This window comes from Maylandia zebra, linkage group LG7 (genome assembly GCF_041146795.1).
Source record: "Maylandia zebra isolate NMK-2024a linkage group LG7, Mzebra_GT3a, whole genome shotgun sequence".
NCBI lineage: Eukaryota > Metazoa > Chordata > Actinopteri > Cichliformes > Cichlidae > Maylandia > Maylandia zebra.
In genome coordinates this window covers 272,245-284,248 of record NC_135173.1, presented here as the reverse complement: position 1 = coordinate 284,248, position 12,004 = coordinate 272,245, and the positions used below count along the sequence as shown (strand labels likewise).

At 42.2% G+C, this 12,004-nt stretch overlaps 1 non-coding gene across 1 annotated transcript; it reads right to left on the bottom strand.

The window, feature by feature from the left end:
• Positions 1-5,894: 5,894 nt before the first annotated feature.
• On the bottom strand, positions 5,895-10,357 carry LOC106674473 (uncharacterized). The gene is made up of 5 exons (XR_013099250.1): positions 10,213-10,357; positions 8,108-8,303; positions 7,592-7,798; positions 6,954-7,328; positions 5,895-6,849 (listed from the first exon to the last, which is right to left on the bottom strand). It is a non-coding gene; the product is annotated as an uncharacterized LOC106674473 (transcript).
• Positions 10,358-12,004: the final 1,647 nt, after the last annotated feature.

Genomic DNA, 12,004 nt, shown 5'->3' with positions numbered 1-12,004 from the left:
CCCCAGGCTCCAGGCCCCGATAAGCAGCCGCCAAGGAGTGAGCCGGTGTGTACCCGGACGCCCACCCCCGACACAAAGAACCAGGTGCACCGACACCTGAGGGAGTCCGCCACTGGCAGGGGAAGTGGTGGTGGGTGGAGATAGGCCTCCAAATCTCTGTGGAGAATGCAAGGCAGTGCCGGATCAGCAAAACCTAGAACTGGTGCAGTGGTAAGTTTGTCAATGAGAGTATCAAAAGCCAACTGACATTCAGGACTCCACCTGGAACCAAAGGAGTGCTTGGGATCAAACTGTGAGCTCTCAGAAGTCTCATTTTTAGAACTTTTGTGTGAGGATGGGTACCCACGTGTGAGGTTGTTGAGTGGCTTGGCGATCATGGCATATCCCTTAATAAAATGCCTATAGATTAGATTAGATTAGATTAGATAGAACTTTATTAATCCCTCGGGTGGGTTCCTCTGGGAAATTCGATTTCCAAAAAAGCACAGCACCGACAGAAGTTACAGAGTTACAGAATATTATATATATATATATATATATATATATACACACACACACACACATATATATAAATACAGAGACAATATAAATAAAATATACGAAGGGGATAAATAGAATAAATAGGAATAAAAAATAAAAATACAAGTGAATTGCACATTTCAAGTATTGAGGTCTATTGCACTGTTGACTATTTACAAAAGTATTGCACAAAAGGTATTGCACAGTGAGGTGAAGAGGCACTACAGCTTAGTTGTTCCCCCCTCCTTTGTCCTCCTGTTTCCCCTCCCTCTCCCCTCCAGAGAGGAATTAAACAGTTTGATGGCGTGTGGGACAAAGGAGTTTTTAAGTCTGTTAGTTCTTGTCTTTGGGAGAAGCAACCTGTCACTGAACAGACTCTTCTGGTTGTTAATGGCCGTGTGCAGAGGATGCCTGGCATTGTCCATAATGTCCATCAGTTTCTTTAATGTCCTTTTCTCTGCCACTGTCACCAGAGTGTCCAGCTTCATGCCGACCACAGAGCTAGCCCTCCTGATCAGTTTCTCCAGCCTGGATGAGTCCTTCATTGCTGTGCTGCTCCCCCAGCACACCACAGCATAGAAAAGTACTCCAGCAACCACCGACTGGTAAAACATCCTCAGGAGCTTCCTGCAGATGTTAAAAGACCTCAGCCTCCTGAGGAAGTACAGTCGGCTTTGGGCTTTTTTATACAGGTGCTCTGTGTTGCATGACCAGTCCAGTTTATTGTCCACCCACAGCCTGAGGTACTTGTACTTGTTGACCACCTCCACCTCCTATAGTAGCCAGCGAATCCCAGAAAAGATTTCAAGGTCTTCAAGTTGGTTGGAATTGGCCAGGATTTCAAGGTGGCAACCTTTTCTGGGTCTGTCTCAACACCATTTTCTGAAACAATGTGGCCCACGTGATCAGGTACCCTGCTGGGATAATAGGCTGGCCAAAGGAGGAGATAGAAGCCACTGACATAAAGACAAGAAAGCTCCTTACCATGCATGGAGGGTTTCACCCCAAGTCCAGCACCCTGAGGCTGTACGCTAAGCGGAAGGAAGGGGGCCGGGGACTGGTGAGTGTCAGCACCACAATCCAGGATGAGACAAGGAACATCCAAGAATACATTGGGAAGATAGCCCCAACTGACCGAGTGCTCAGTGAATACCTCAGGCAGCAGAAACCCAAGAAAGAGGAGGGAGACGAGGAACCATCATGGAAGGACAGGCCCCTGCACGGTATGTACCACCGGCAGATAGAGGAGGTGGCTGATATCCAGAAATCCTACCAGTGGCTGGACAAAGCTGGACTGAAAGACAGCACAGAGGCACTAATCATGGCAGCACAAGAACAAGCTCTGAGTACAAGATCCATAGAGGCTGGGGTCTATCACACCAGGCAAGACCCCAGGTGCAGGCTGTGTAAAGATGCCCCAGAGACAATCCAGCACATAACAGCAGGGTGCAAGATGCTAGCAGGCAAGGCATACATGGAACGCCATAACCAAGTGGCCGGCATAGTGTACAGGAACATCTGTGCCGAGTATAATCTGGAAGTCCCGAGGTCAAAATGGGAGATGCCCCCAAGGGTGGTGGAGAATGACCGAGCTAAGATCCTGTGGGACTTCCAGATACAGACGGACAAAATGGTGGTGGCTAACCAACCGGACATAGTGGTGGTAGACAAACAGAAGAAGACGGCCGTAGTGATCGATGTAGCGGTTCCGAATGACAGCAATATCAGGAAGAAGGAACACGAGAAGCTGGAGAAATACCAAGGGCTCAGAGAAGAGCTCGAGAGGATGTGGAGGGTGAAGGTAACGGTGGTCCCCGTGGTAATCGGAGCACTAGGTGCGGTGACTCCCAAGCTAGGCGAGTGGCTCCAGCAGATCCCGGGAACAACATCGGAGATCTCTGTCCAGAAGAGCGCAGTCCTGGGAACAGCTAAGATACTGCGCAGGACCCTCAAGCTCCCAGGCCTCTGGTAGAGGACCCGAGCTTGAAGGATAAACCGCCCGCAGGGGCGTGCTGGGTGTTTTTATATATATATATATATATATATATATATATATATATATATATATATATATTAGGGGTGAATGTAACATATGTGTTAAATACTTGTGAATTTCACCCAAAACACATTTTTTTTTGGATTAAATATGTCATTTTTGCATCTCAATCTCCTACCTGTGTGACCTGAGTCTGTGTGCGTTTGTGTGTGTGTGCGCGCTGCGTGGTGACGTAGGCGCGTGCATGTGTGCCCCGGTCACAGCTCCTTTCAGCATGGCCGGAGGAGAGGTGTACTGGCAGGCGCGTGACACACACAGATCAGACACATATTTCTATGTTGCAGATGTGCAGTAAACAGCCAAAGACGTAGTACTGTCTCCTGCCTCTTACTTTCACGCCAGAACACAACGCAAGAACAACAGGCGTAACACATGAACGGGTTACAGGTGCAATGACACTCGTATCGATGTTGAACCGTTCGATACAGTGCTTTCGGTTCGGTACGCATATGTATCGAACAATACAAAATTACAATGAATATGACTGCACATTTACTCCGACATCATCCTAGTGCAAAGACAAGTGGAAGCAGACAAAAACAACAAGCATGCATGCTACAAACTTTACCCGAGTCATTTAGACAGCCGTTAGCACATGATTCTCCTTATGGGGACCTGATGTGTTTAATGTGCTGCTGAGAATATAGCCCAGAAGAAGCGTATAGTAGAGCTTTTATTTTGGAAAGAGCCATTTCTCTGTAATAAACTCTCTTTTCCAAAGATGAGAGATTCCTCAATCAGATACAGGGCTCGCAAAATCGCTAGCCCGACGTCCTGGGGCTATCGATTTTTCCAGTCGGGCTACCAAAATCTATCGTAGGAAGGAAAAATATATGTCAATGCTTTTGCATTCTTTCGGAAATGTAACTGGGTAATTATGTCATTGGCATGGGTGAGCCACTGTCAATATGTGACATATTGAAATCGCGTTTGAATTTGCGCTTGTTTTTTGCTTTCACTTTGCAATCGCGCGAACTGTGTACAGAGAGCGACAGCACTGATTGGTGAGTGATGATAATTTGCACACCAATTCCTCTGACATCGTCTTATTAATCGTTAGCTTACTATGCAAACATGACAAGTGAACTCTCCCGCAGCAAGCTTAAACATGTGAGAGGTTGATTGCACAGAGAATCGCTGAGCGTTATGTGAGTGTGTGTGTAAAAGAAGCAGGATATATATTTTAGTTCTGCTGAGCCAAATAAGACAGGTCAGGGTGAAGAAGTGACAGCAAAAGAAAAGCTTACCACAAAACGGAGAAGTTATGACAAATCAGACTATAAGGCAAAAAGAAAGTGCAGCTTTATGGTTTCATGGACAAAAGAATTTCTGTGGCTGCAATATGACGAGCTAAATAACCAGGGCTGCACATAAGTGGTCCGCAGGTGCACATTCACTGTCGAAATAAAAAAGGTGCACAAGATAAGAAGTTGCAATGCGTGTTTGCTTACATAAGATTTTCAGGAGGAGGACAGACATTTGTTTAGAACTCTTAAAGATGTCGAAGAAGCAAGCTCCTTTAAGCAATTACTGTGATGTTCCTCCACCTCCAAAGAAATGTCAGAAGGAGTCCGAACCACAAAAGAAGCACGTATTCTCGGAAAAGTAGTTGCAGGAGGTGAGCTGTCTTCAAATGATGAACGCACAGAGATGTGGTGCGGAATGTGCCGTGAAAATTTAATAAATGACAAATTAAAAAGGCATGAACATTTTTTTTTGTATCGAAAAAATATCAAACCGTGACACCAAAGTATCCTGCCTAGAAGATCAACAGGACCCTGAGAGCCTTCATCAGGAACTCAATGGGGATGTGGCGGACAACACTGAAGGTTGCCAGTTCGAGCCCCGGCTTGGACAGTCTCGGTTGTTGTGTCCTTGGGCAAGACACTTCACCTGTTGCCTGCTGGTGGTGGTCAGAGGGCCCGGTGGCGCCAGTGTCCGGCAGCCTCGCCTCTGTCAGTGCGCCCCAGGGTGGCTGTGGCTACAATGTAGCTTGCCATCACCAGTGTGTGAATGTGTGCGTGAATGGGTGGATGACTGGATATGTAAAGCGCTTTGGGGTCCTTAGGTACCGTGGCCCCTAGAGACAAAGCACGTACAAACTCCAAAACACTTGCAAACTCCAAAACACTTGCAAACTCCAAAACTCATGCAAATTCCAAAACACAACAGAAGTGCTCCAGGACGCCAGGGGCAGTGTTGAGCTCGATTTGCAAAATAAACGGCAAGTTTGTCTGTATGGGACGGTCTAGTCTCCGTCGCGCTTCCTAGGTTGCCTAGCAACCATGATACTAACCGCTGGAAACGTGTCATACAACTTTGTTTGACAGAAATGAGGGAGAACATATTTTGTTAATTTGTTTGTTTGTTTCTACAAGAGCTTTGTGTGATTTGATAAGTATCTGAGGCTGAGACCACAGGACAGTAAAACATGATTTTTGGGCTTCATTTCTGTACTGAACAGTTATTTAAGATTAGCTAGTAAATAACAATTAGCTAATGTTGTTCATGAGACTAAAGTCATATCACTTTGGTAATGTAAATATAATATGGCCAATATTATAGTTATTATATTAATCATTATTAGCTATTACAGCAGTGAACATGAACTCTGTGTCAGCCTCAGTACAGATTCAAGTTGCAGTTATTTATATGTCTTATCACCTTATATCTTCACTCAAAGACAAGTATCTTTGACAGTGCATATATAGGTGTATCATATATAAGAGACAAATGTTGTTCCTTCAGTATGTTGGCATTACTAAATTTGGCTCATTGCTTACATATATTTATAAAAAGAAAATGTACAAGCTGTGATAACTGTTTCTGATAAAATGAAGAGTAGACTGATATATTGAATATTCCTTTATTGGGTGAGAAAATCAGACCATGTCATAACTGCTTTAAGTCATACAGAATAGATATCAGAGCCTTAAACAGGCTGACTTCTGCTAAATCTGTCACGGTCTGGCTGGCCGACCGTAGGGCTATGGGGGAATGAGGACCCAAAACGCAGACTCTGCGATGCAAACAGTGCACTTTATTTACAGTGAAGATAACAGATGCCCAATAAATCCCCTTTGCTCCCTAGACTCCCATATGTGTGTTCCCCTCCGACGTCCGTGCTCGTGCTCCCGGCAGTTGTGTTTCTGCACACCCTGTGCGTGCTGCCCTTCTGGTCCCTCGTTCCACCTGCAGGACAATACAGAAGCAGCCGTTAAACACTGAACCCGCGCGCACACACAATGCGCACTTCCTACTACACACTCAGAAATTAAAGTACAGAAATGTACCTATAAGGGTACAATGGCTTGTCACTGGGGTGGTACCCTCTAAGGTACCGTTCTGTACCCTAAACTGTGGGTACTGATTTGTACCCTTGTAATTTGTACCTTTTACACGTCAAACCTGTACTTTAAAGGGCAAAGTTGTACCCTTAGTATAAAGTACAAAAAAGAACCCTTAAAAGGAGTACAAAAATGTCTTTCTAAAGGTTCAGTATCTACACACAGATTTCCTATATTTTTCCTCTCAAGATTTGAAAAATTGAAGATACAAAGTCAAAAATACTTGTCACATTTATTACCTTCTTAAATACATTGCTTAACTGTTACATACAAACTGTTATCAACACAGTATGTGTCATAAGCTGCAACATCAATTTCCTGTCCAGGTTTTAGCAACGTCCATTCACTATCAACTCTAACACTGTATGAATGAAAATGGTTGTCATATAACAGAGGAATGAGAATTTTTCCACAAAAGACCCACATTGTGTCAATATTAACACAACACCTGTTCTCTGTGTTTCCTATACACATGTCGTCTGAAAGATTCATATTTTTTGAAGGAAGAACAGCAGTCACTGAGTCCACAGGTTATATCAAAATTGGCATCACCTATGTGCTGAATAAGCTTTGTCAAACTAAAGGTTCTTCTGCCACATTTGGAGCACTGATATGGCTGAGGCATGGTGGTCAATACAGAAGATTTATTTGTCTGGTGACTGTGATTGGCAGAGGCCGGTCCTCACCCTCATCTATTTTCACAATGTACTTTTGGAGAAAAATCAGGGTGTTCTTCAGATGTTTTGGGTAAGCAAGGTTGAAGACAAAATACAAGCAGAAAGAAGAGATGATTGCTTCAAAAATACACGAGCTTCTGCACACTTCACTGCCATCCAACTTCACAATGTTTGGAGCGCTTCTGGAGAACACTGGTTTCCAGTCTTCATAAAGTAGCTGAACAGTTGGATAGGGGGTTTTAGGATAAACCTTTGAAGTCAAAAGAGAAGGTAGAGGAAAGCAATATCTTAGTCTCTTAACAAAAGATACATTTGTTTTCCTTTTATATAGACTAAATATTTTAATACACACACCTCTCCAAGTATGACAAAGAGATCCAGTTTCTCCTTGAAGACGTATGGCAGGAATAAAAGTGCAGCCCTTGTGTCAAGATCTGCCAAAAAAACAACAAAACACAAGATCACCCATGCATTTTATCTGGCATTTCCAGTTACCTATAAAAATTATATAAAATGGAAGCCTTGAAGTTAAAAAAAAAAAAAAAAAAAGCAAATACCTGGTAGGTCATCAATGAGAGCCTCCTCTCTTGCATCAAGGTAGAGCTGGTAGAGTGGGGTTTTCCCTCGTGTAACGTCAATCACCTTTGCTGCAACACATGAGAGCCCTTCACGAAATCGCTGGCTTACATTACCCGTTGTTGGTTGGATCCACCCGAGTTCGTTGCACAGCTACAAGTAAAAAATTAATTTTCAGTACAAAATAACAGTGTATGAAAATGAAATAATCTAAAGTTGATATTAATTATGTATGGTGCTGCATAATTATTTTTTTATAGAATTTAACAACAATACTGTAAGAAGTTACATGAACATACAAAAAAAGGAAAGAGGGACAGATGAAGAAAGCAAGGTCAAGGGCAAATAAAATATACTACTATAAACATGTTAAATGTGACAGCTATTTCCAAGTTCAATTCAGCTTTCTGACTTACACCAGTAGGCATCCCTAAGAAGGGGTACTTCTTCAACACATCCTCCACAGGCATACCATTTGCAATTTCTTTCTGCCGCCAAGCAAACGTTTGCTGCATATGGTTATGAACCACCATGGTATCTGGTTGCATCTTCTGATATTGGCACTGTAAGACCTTTAAGTGGGCGTCTATGGATAATAAATCCTCTCCTTGGACGCATGGTCCCTTGAAAGAAAGCAAGAGTGAGAAGAGAAAGTCAAAACAGATTAGAAACCCAACATAAGACTAAATATACAATTAGAGCTGACACGATCTGTGCATCACAAAGAACTCGTATCGGTTAAAGTCTCAAAGTATTTTCATTGCTGTGAAAACAGTTAAGTGTTTGTTTTTATTGCATGAATTGAAGTATAAAACACTACAGTAACAATACATATGGTAGAAACAATGATCATATTAACTAAATCCTAAAAGTGCATAACGGCCAACATGTATGTTTCAGACATACTAACTTCATTATAAATAAGAAAATACCTTATTGAAGTTGACGAAGTAGATGGTTGCCAGTCTTCTGGAGAGACAGTCTGTAGAGTCAGCGTCACTGAAGATTCCTTCATCCTTGACACAAATTGGTTGAATTTAACCTGCTTTTTGAAGGATCCTTGGAAAAGGTATGCAACCATAGTCTCAGTAAGACCGCAGTCAACTGTGTCACCATCAACCTCATTGTCTGCAAGATAAATGGTAGTACAAACTCTAAATTCCATGTAAGAATATTTATCACCACATTTTTACATGGGTAAAAACCGTATATCACACACATTAAAACCTTTTGTAATACTTCTTTCAGTTCAAAGAAATATTCATTAAAAAAAATAAGTAAATTAAATAAAATAAACCAAATCTTTAGAGTGAATCCTCTCGATATGCAAAGTTTTCATTTTTAAATTTAGATGTTTGTTTGGGACTACTGGACACAGGAGAGCAGAGTCTGAGCATGCTTTTGTGCCCTTTCAAGTTTGGAAGAAAAAAAAAAGACTAGAATGCTGTAATTTGTTAATATTCACTACTAAGGTGACTCCTTTCTCCAGATTTCCGACAGTTTCTGCCGTCTGTTCTTTCAGACCGATTACTTATAGCAATAACACCCGCAGGACCGTATTACAAGCTCAGATTACATGCTGAAAAAGTTCCCACATTGCTTAAAACGCGACTATCAAACCCCAGCTGCGACACCCTTGTTATATTTTAAACAAGTGCGGCGTCAAGATATTTCCTTTAGACGTTATATTCAGCCGCCCATGTGTGTTGATGGCCTTGGAATGGATGTAAAAACGTGATTTTATTAAACCATTAATACACTAACGGTAAACTGCATTCAGCTACCAGGGAATCAAATTTTGCGCCGTTCCGCTGCGCAGGGGTTACTGAACCTATAGACTGTGGCTGAACCACATACCGTAATTGTCGGACTATAAGCCGCTACTTTTTGCACAAGCTTTGAACCCTGCGGCTTTTAGTCAGGTGCGGCTTTTCTATGGATTTTCCATGATTTTTGTCATATCGTAAGACGATTTGTTTTGTTTGTTCCGCTGTTGTACGGCACTACGTTGCCTGGCGGAAGGATCGGGGTTCAAGAGTGGTATGTTAGTCACATGTCCGTCCGCCAGGCAATGTAGTGCCGTACGAAGTAGCGCGAAAAACAAACTTCAAAGTAGCGCTACGCATTCAGCGGGAGGCATGGATGACGAGCGGCGATAAACTTGCGAAAAGCAAGTTATGCTCAACTCCACCGGTGGATTCTGACAGCGTGGAAAAGTGCGAAAACATCCACGATCACCAACGGATTTTGAAGGGCTGGACTGCTGCATGATGGAGAGGAGGACACCGCCACGGCCCTTCTGAGGGTGTTCGACTCTGACACTGACAACGAGGATTTCTTTGGTTTTGAAAGTGACAACGAAGGAGAGAAGCGGAGAGTGGATGACGAAGCCATCCTGAGCCTGTTCGTTTCCGACATTGGAGAAGAGGACTTTGGTGGTTTTAGAGCGCAGGAAGAAGAGAAAGATGGTGAATGACTGACTTTTCTTCTTGTTAAAGCCGTGTCACTGCACCTGAGCCTAAAAGGTAGTCCGAATCTATTTTTCTGGTGTGCTGTAGGTTACTGTTATGTACTACATGTGCAAATATGTACCCATAACTTGTTTTTCAAAATATTAATAAAAGGGGTGTGTCTCCAAACAGCCATCTCTTTCCTGACAATTCCCTTTGTGCATATTCTCTTACATATGATAAGTCAACATTGAAACACCTGCGGCTTTTAGTCAGGTGCGGCTAATGTATGTACAAAACAGGATTTTCCCCTGATTTTAGCTTGTGCGGCTAATATTCAGGTGCGCTTTGTAGTCCGGGAAATACGGTATATAAGTTCAAACTTATACAAATACTATGTGTACACATTTTTCATTTTTCAGAACTGTGACCTCAACTTTACACATGAAACGTTTGTAAAAACGTTTGTAAAAAGACATAATTTGAGCTAAGAGAGTGCCGAAACTAGCTAAATTGCTAATATACGTTAAGCTAGGCTAAACCAATAATTAGTAATTATGCTACATTTTTCTTTAAATAAAACTTACCTCTGAAACGCTGAGCTTCAGCTTCGGTGACATCTAAGCCCCACTCTTGTATTTTTGTTAAGAGTTCCTCGGACAAGTTCGTAATTCATCTCCCTCCGTTGATAAAACAAAATGGCACCTGCTGCATTTACAGAAAGTTCTAGAATCCACCAGCTATTCGTTGAGTTTCTTCTTCTACTTTTTGTTTGATGTTGTGAGGATGGGCTCAACTCGCACTCCGAGTTCAATAAGGGTGCTTTTTTTTAAGGGTGCTTTTTGTCAAAAATAATAAAAATAAAAAAACTCTAATCAAAAAGTGCTTAATCAACCTGTACTTTATCTTTTGAAAGAATGGGTACAAATAAGTACTTTTCACAATTAAGGAACATGTATGTACCTTTCAGACACTAAAAAAGGTACAGATAGTTACCCCGAGGTCCAATATTTGTCCTTAGACTGTATTAATGTCATTTTTGTACCTTGGGGCACAGTAATGTACCCCTTCCGTACCCCTATTTCTGACTGTGTACTACACACTGACTTGGAGTCTTAGCTTAATGATCCCGCGCCGGTGGGAGCTCCAACACTCTCCTAAGTAGCTCCCCCGACGAGCCCTGATCACCAACAGGTGTGTGGCAGGAACTTCAGGTGTGGCCAGTCCTCCTGCAGGGCCACACCCATCAGGCCTGCATGTGGCTGTTCTCCATCCTCCAGCCACACATGTACACACCGTGCATCTACATATGAGTGGAAACAGCATAGTGCAGAAAAACAGATCCCCAAATAACAACAACACTAATAATAATAATAATAATAATAATAATAATAATAATAATAATAATACATCCTGCTATACTATTATATATTGTACATATATTTATTAGTTTCAGATGTAGCCATTCTTTTATTTTGCTTGTTTACATTATTGTATTTTGCACAACTCTGTTGCTTGTGAAGCTCGCACACAAGAATTTCACTCACATGTGCTGTACCAATGTACCTGCACATGTGATGTGACAATAAAAGTGATTTGATTTGATTTGATTTGCTCACGGACCCCTGAGTCCTCCAGAGCCGGGTCCGTGACAAAATGGGTCAAACTGGGCAGAAAGTCTACAAACACATAACATCCTTATAGAATAAGATGTAACACTATAGATCAACTTACCTCAGAATATATAAAGAATATATAAAGCATATATTACAATTACAGCAATATGATGCAACAAACACAGCAGCTGCTGATCCAAAATACTCAAAGCTTCATAGAACTGAAACCAACATTTATTTTTAGCTCCATTCTGCTGCTGATACATACTTTAGGTTTCTGAACATTAAACTTGTTGCTGCCTTTCATAGTGTGTAACTTGAAGGCGCTGAGTACTTGGGAGGATAAAATTATTTGAACATTACCTAATAAGACTGATTCAGGACAGACAATTAGTGATTCTAAACTTTTCTAGCAGTCCTTCACAAACAGGGAACAGTCTGTCTATTCTCTCCATCTGTCAGCTGCTGCTGGCTCTTCCTCCTCCTCTTCCTCACACACTGATGAGTTTGTCCTGGTGGATCATCAGGGGTGCAAAGCCTCACAGATGATGTGCAGCAGTGGGTCCCTCAGTCTGTCCTCACTCTGGACACTTGCAGTCGTCACACATGGAAATCAAATGTGTGATAAGCTGCAGGATTCAAACACAAGTGTAACTTATAAATGAATGTTTATACTTTTATTACACAATCAGAGAGAAAGAAACAGAGAGAGAGTGCAGGACAGACAGACAGGTGACAGTCTCAGGTGTACACACTGCTGCAA